Source organism: Arachis ipaensis, chromosome B07 (assembly GCF_000816755.2).
Source record: "Arachis ipaensis cultivar K30076 chromosome B07, Araip1.1, whole genome shotgun sequence".
Lineage (NCBI taxonomy): Eukaryota > Viridiplantae > Streptophyta > Magnoliopsida > Fabales > Fabaceae > Arachis > Arachis ipaensis.
Genome location: NC_029791.2, coordinates 79,514,859 through 79,521,196, shown reverse-complemented (window position 1 = coordinate 79,521,196; position 6,338 = coordinate 79,514,859).

Genomic DNA, 6,338 nt, shown 5'->3' with positions numbered 1-6,338 from the left:
CTCATCTGATTGGAGCTATGTTTCATTGATAGTTTGGAATTTATAGTATATTCTCTTCTTTTTATCCTATTTGATTTTCAGTTGCTTGGGGACAAGCAACAATTTAAGTTTGGTGTTGTGATGAGCGGATAATTTATACGCTTTTTGGCATTGTTTTTAGTATGTTTTTAGTAGAATCTAGTTACTTTTAGGGATGTTTTCATTAGTTTTTATGCTAAATTCACATTTCTGGACTTTACTATGAGTTTGTGTGTTTTTCTGTGATTTTAGGTATTTTCTGGCTGAAATTGAGGGACTTGAGCAAAAATCAGATTCAGAGGTTGAAGAAGGACTGTTGATGCTGTTGGATTCTGACCTCCCTGCACTCAAAATGGATTTTCTGGAGCTACAGAACTTAAAATGGCGCACTTCTAATTGCGTTGGAAAGTAGACATCCAGGGCTTTCCAGCAATATATAATAGTTCATACTTTGCTCAAGTTTAGACGACGCAAACTGGCGTTCAACACCAGCTCTCTGCCCAATTCTGGCGTTCAGCGCCAGAAACAAGTTGCAAAGTGGAGTTCAACGCCCAAACTGGCACAAAAGCTGGCGTTCAATTCCAGAAAGAGCCTTTGCACATGTAACATTCAAGCTCAGCCCAAGCACACACCAAGTGGGCCCTGGAAGTGGATTTATGCATCAATTACTTACTTTTGAATGTGGGGGTTCAACACCAAACTTAGAGTTTGGTTGTGGCCTCCCAACACCAAACTTAGAGTTTGACTGTCGGGGCTTTGGTTGACTTGCAGTGAGAGAAGCTTTTCATGCTTCCTCTCCATGGTTACAGAAGGAGATCCTTGAGTTTTAAACATAAGGTTGTCCTCATTCAGTTGAAGGACCAACTCTCCTCTGTTCACGTCAATCACAGCTATTGCTGTGGCTAGGAAGGATCTTCAAAGGATAATGGATTCATCCTCATCCTTCCCAGTGTCTAGGATTATGAAATCAGCAGGGATGTAAAGGCCTTCAACCTTTACTAACACGTCCTCTACTTGTCTGTAAGCCTATTTTCTTGAGTTGTCTGCCATCTCTAATGAGATTCTGGCAACTTGCACCTCAAAGATCCCAAGTTTTTCCATTACAGAGAGTGGCATTAAGTTTATTCCTGACCCTAGGTCACACAGAGCCTTCTCAAAGGTCATGGTGCCTATGTTACAGGGAATTAGGAATTTACCAGGATCCTGTTTCTTTTGAGGTAATTTCTTCCTATCCAATGCATTTAGTTCATTGGTGAGCAAGGGAGGTTCATCTTTCCAAGTCTCATTACCAAATAATTTGGCATTCAGCTTCATGATTGCACCAAGGTACTTAGCAACTTGCTCTTCAGTGACGTCTTCATTCTCTTCAGAAGAAGAATACTCATCAGAGCTCATAAAGGGCAGAAGGAGGTTCAATGGAATCTCTATGGTCTCTAGATGAGCCTCAGATTCCTTTGTTTCCTCAAAGGGAAACTCCTTATTGGTCATTGAGCGTCCCAGGAGGTCTTCCTCACTAGGATTCATGTCCTCCTCCTCCCTTATAGGTTCAGCCATGATGGTCAAATCAATGGCCTTGCACTCTCTCTTTGGATTTTCTTCTGTATTACTTGGGAGAGTACTAGGAGGAGTTTCAGTGACTCTTTTACTCAGCTGGCCCACTTGTGCCTCCAAATTTCTAATGGAGGACCTTGTTTCATTCATGAAATTTAGAGTGGCCTTAGATAGATCAGAGACTATATTTGCTAAGCTAGATAGATTCTGCTCAGAATTCTCTGTCTGTTGCTGAGTGGATGATAGAAAAGGCTTGCTATTGCTAAACCTATTTCTTCCACCATTATTAAATCCTTGTTGAGGCTTTTATTGATCCTTCCAGGAAAAATTTGGATGATTTCTCCATGAGGAATTATAGGTGTTTCCATAGGGTTCACCCATGTAATTCACCTCTGCTATTGCAGGGTTCTCAAGATCATAAGCTTCTTCTTCAGAAGATGCTTCTATAGTACTGTTCGATGATTCCTTCAATCCATTCAGACTCTGAGAGATCATATTCACTTGCTGAGTCAATATTTTGTTTTGAGCCAACATGGCATTCAGAGTATCAATTTCAAGAACTCCCTTCCTCTGAGGCGTCCCATTACTCACAGGATTCCTTTCAGAAGTGTACATGAACTGGTTCTTTGCAGCCATGTCAATGAGTTCCTGAGCTTCTGCAGGCATTTTCTTTAGGTGAATGGATCTACCTGCAGAATGGTCCAATGACATCTTAGATAATTCAGACAGACCATCATAGAATATATCCAGGATGGTCCATTCTGAAAGCATGTCAGATGGACACTTTTTGGTCAGTTGCTTGTATCTCTCCCAAGCTTCATAGAGGGATTCACCTTCTTTTTATCTGAAGGTTTGAACATCCACTCTAAGCTTGCTAAGCTTTTGAGGAGGAAAGAACTTGGCTAAGAAAGCCGTGACCAGCTTATCCCAAGAGTTCAGGCTATCCTTAGGTTGAGAGTCCAACCATATTCTAGCTCTGTCTCTTACAGCAAACGGGAAAAGCATAAGCCTGTAGACCTCGGAGTCAACCCCATTGGTCTTAACAGTATCACAGATCTGCAAGAATTCAGTTAAGAACTGAAAAGGATCTTCTGATGGAAGTCAATGAAACTTGCAGTTCTGTTGCATCAGAGAAACTAATTAAGGCTTTAGCTCAAAATTGTTTGCTCCAATGGCAGGGATTGAGATGCTTCTTCCATGTAACTTGGAATTTGGTGCAGTAAAGTCACCAAGCATCTTCCTTGCATTGTTATTATTTTCGGCCATGTCTCCTTCTTTTTCAAAAATTTTTGTCAGATTTTCTCCAGAGAGTTGTGCTTTAGCTTCCCTTAGCTTCCTCTTCAGAGTCCTTTCAGGTTCAGGATCAGCTTCAACAAGAATGTTCTTATCCTTGTTCCTGCTCATATGAAAAGGAAGAAAATAGAAAAGAAGAGGAATCCTCTATGTCACAGTATAGAGATTCCTTTATGTGAGTAGAAGAAGAAAAGAAATCCGAATACAGAAAGAGGGAGAAGGTTCGAATTTTTAAGGAGAAGAGAATTATTAGTAGATAAATAAATAATTAGAATGAGGTGAGAGAGTGGAATTTTCGAAAATTACATAAAATAAAATAGAAATATTTTTGTTTTTAATTTAAAATCAAAGTTAAAATTCAAAAATTAAAAAGAAAGATGAAATTAAATTAAATTTAAAACAATTAATTAATTAAAAAGGAATTTTGAAAAAGAGGAAGGTGATTTTCGAAAATTAGAGAGAGAAAGTTAGTTAGGTAGTTTTGAAAAAGATAAGAATCAAACAAAAAGTTAAGTGGTTAATTGAAAAGATTTGAAAATCAAATTTTGAAAAGATAAGAAGTTAGAAAAGAAGTTAGAAAAGATTTTGAAATTGATTTTGAAAAATATGTGATTGAAACTTATTTTGAAAAATATTTGAAAAAGAAATTTAAAAAAAAAAGATTTGATTTTGAAAATTAAAGTTTATTACTTGACTAACAAGAAACTAAAAAGATATGATTTAAAATTTAAAGATTGAACCTTTCTTACTAGGTAAGTAACAAACTTAAAATTTTTTTAATCAATCACATTAATTGTTAGTAAAGATTTTGAAATTATGAAACAAAATAAGAAAAAGATTTTTGAGAATAAATTGAAATTTTCGAAAATATAAAAGAAAAAGTGAAAAAGATTTGATTTTTGAAAAAGTTTTGAAAAAGATAGAATTTTTAAATTGAAAATTTGATTTGACTCATAAGAAACAACTAGATTTTAAAATTTTTTTGAAAAAGTCAAGTCAAATATTCGAATTTTATGAGAAGAAAAGGGAAAGATATTTTTTTAATTTTTGAATTTTTAATGAAGAAAGAGAAAAACATCAAAAAGACTCAATGTATAAAAATTTTGGATCAAAACAAATGATGCATGCAAGAACACTATGAATGTCAAGATGAACACCAGAACACTTTGAATGTCAAGATGAACACCAAGAACTTATTTTTGAAAATTTTTAAGAAAAGAAAAACATGCAAGACACCAAACATAGAAATTTTCAATGTTGAGACATTAATAATTCAAAAATGCATATGAAAAACATGAAAAGACACAAAACATAAAAATGCAAAGATCAAACAAAGCAAATCATCAAGAACAACTTGAATATTATGAAGAACACCATGCATGAGTTTTCAAAAATTTTAATGAAATTAAAAATATGCAATTGACACCAAACTTAAAAATTGACAGAAGACTCAAACAAGAAACATTGAATATTTTTGGTTTTATGATTTTATTAATTTCTTTTTTTGGATTTTTTTTTGAAAATTAATTTTGAAAAAGAAAATAAGGATTTCGAAAATTTTTAATAGGAATTCCAGGAATCTTGCAATGTTAGTCTAAAGCTCCAGTCCATGAATTAGACATGGCTCACTAGCCAGCAAAGCTTTCAGTGAAAGCTCTGGTCCAAAACACTAGACATGGCCAATGGCCAGCCAAGCTTCAGCAGATACAAATCAGACATACAATAGCTGATACTTCATTCAACTTGCTTCTGTGCTAATGAGTGGAAGCCTCGGTCCAAAAGAATTAGACATGACTTTACAGCCAGCCAGGCTTCAACATGTTTCATAAAACTCTAGAATTCATTCTTAAAAATTCTGAAGAACATAAAATTATTTTTTTTTGAAGATTTTTCGAAAATAAAAATAATAAAAACAAAAAGCTTAAAATTAAAATAAAATTACCTAATCTGAGCAACAAGATGAACCGTCAGTTTTGCAAACTCGAACAATCCCCGACAACGGCGCCAAAAACTTGGTGCACGAAATTGTGATCATCAACAATGGCGCCAAAGACTTGGTTCTCTCAAACGTGAATCACACTTTGTCACAACTTCGCACAACTAACCAGCAAGTGCACTGGGTCATCCAAGTAATAAAGCTTACGTGAGTAAGGGTCGATCCCACGGAGATTGTCGGCTTGAAGCAAGCTATGGTCACCTTATAAATCTCAGTCAAGTGAATTCAAATGGTTATAGAGTTTTAATAATTAAAAGATAAATAAAACGTAAAATAGGATAGAAATACTTATGTAATTCATTGGTGAGAATTTCAGATAAGCGTATGGAGATGCTTTTGTTCCTCCTAAACCTCTACTTTCGTGCTGTCTTGATCCAATCATTCCTACTCCTTTCCATGGCAAGCGTTATGTAGGGCATCACCATCGTCAATGGCTACATCCTATCCTCACAGTGAAAATGGTCCAAAATGCGCTGTCACCGCACGGCTATTCATCTGTCGGTTCTCGATCATACTGGAATAGGATTCAGTAATCCTTTTGCGTCTGTCACTATGCCCAGCACTCATGAGTTTGAAGCTCGTTACAGCCATCCCTTCCCGGATCCTACTCGGAATACCACATATAAGGTTTAGACTTTTCGGATCTCAAGAATGGCCGCCAATAATTCTAGCCTATACCACGAAGACTCTGATCTCATGGAATGAAAGGCTCGGTTGTCAGGCGAGGCAACCATGCGTCATGAACTAGAAGGCTAAGAGATATGCACTTAAGCGATTGCAAGTAGAACGGAGGTGGTTGTCAAGCACGCGTTCCTGGGTGAGAATGATGATGAATGTCACGAATCATCACCTTCCTCAGGTTGAAGAACAAGTGTATATCTTAGATAAGAAATAGGCTTGAGTTGAATAGAAAAACAATAGTACTTTGCATTAATTCATGAGGAACAACAGAGCTCCACACCTTAATCTATGGTGTGTAGAAACTCTGCGGTTGAAAATACATAAGAACAAGGTCCAGGCATGGCCGAGAGGCCAGCCTCCATAAATGTCTAAGATAGCATAAAACTGATCAAAGATCAGACGAAGGTGATCCAAAGATGTGAATACAATAGTAAAAAGTCCTATTTATACTAAACTAGTTACTAGGGTTTACAGAAATGAGTAAATGATGCAGAAATCCACTTTCGGGGCCCACTTGGTCTGTGCTTGGGCTGAGCATTGAAGCTTTCACGTGTAGAGGTCTTCCTTGGAGTTGAACGCCAGTTTGTAACCTGTTTCTGGCGTTTAACTCTGCTTTGCAACCTGTTTCTGGCGTTTAACTCCAGAATAGGGCAGAGAGCTGGTGTTGAACGCCAGTTTGCGTCATCTAAACTCGGACAAAGTATGAACTATTATATATTGCTGGAAAGCCCTGGATGTCTACTTTCCAACGCAATTGAGAGCGCGCCATTTGGAGTTATGTAGCTCTAGAAAATTCACA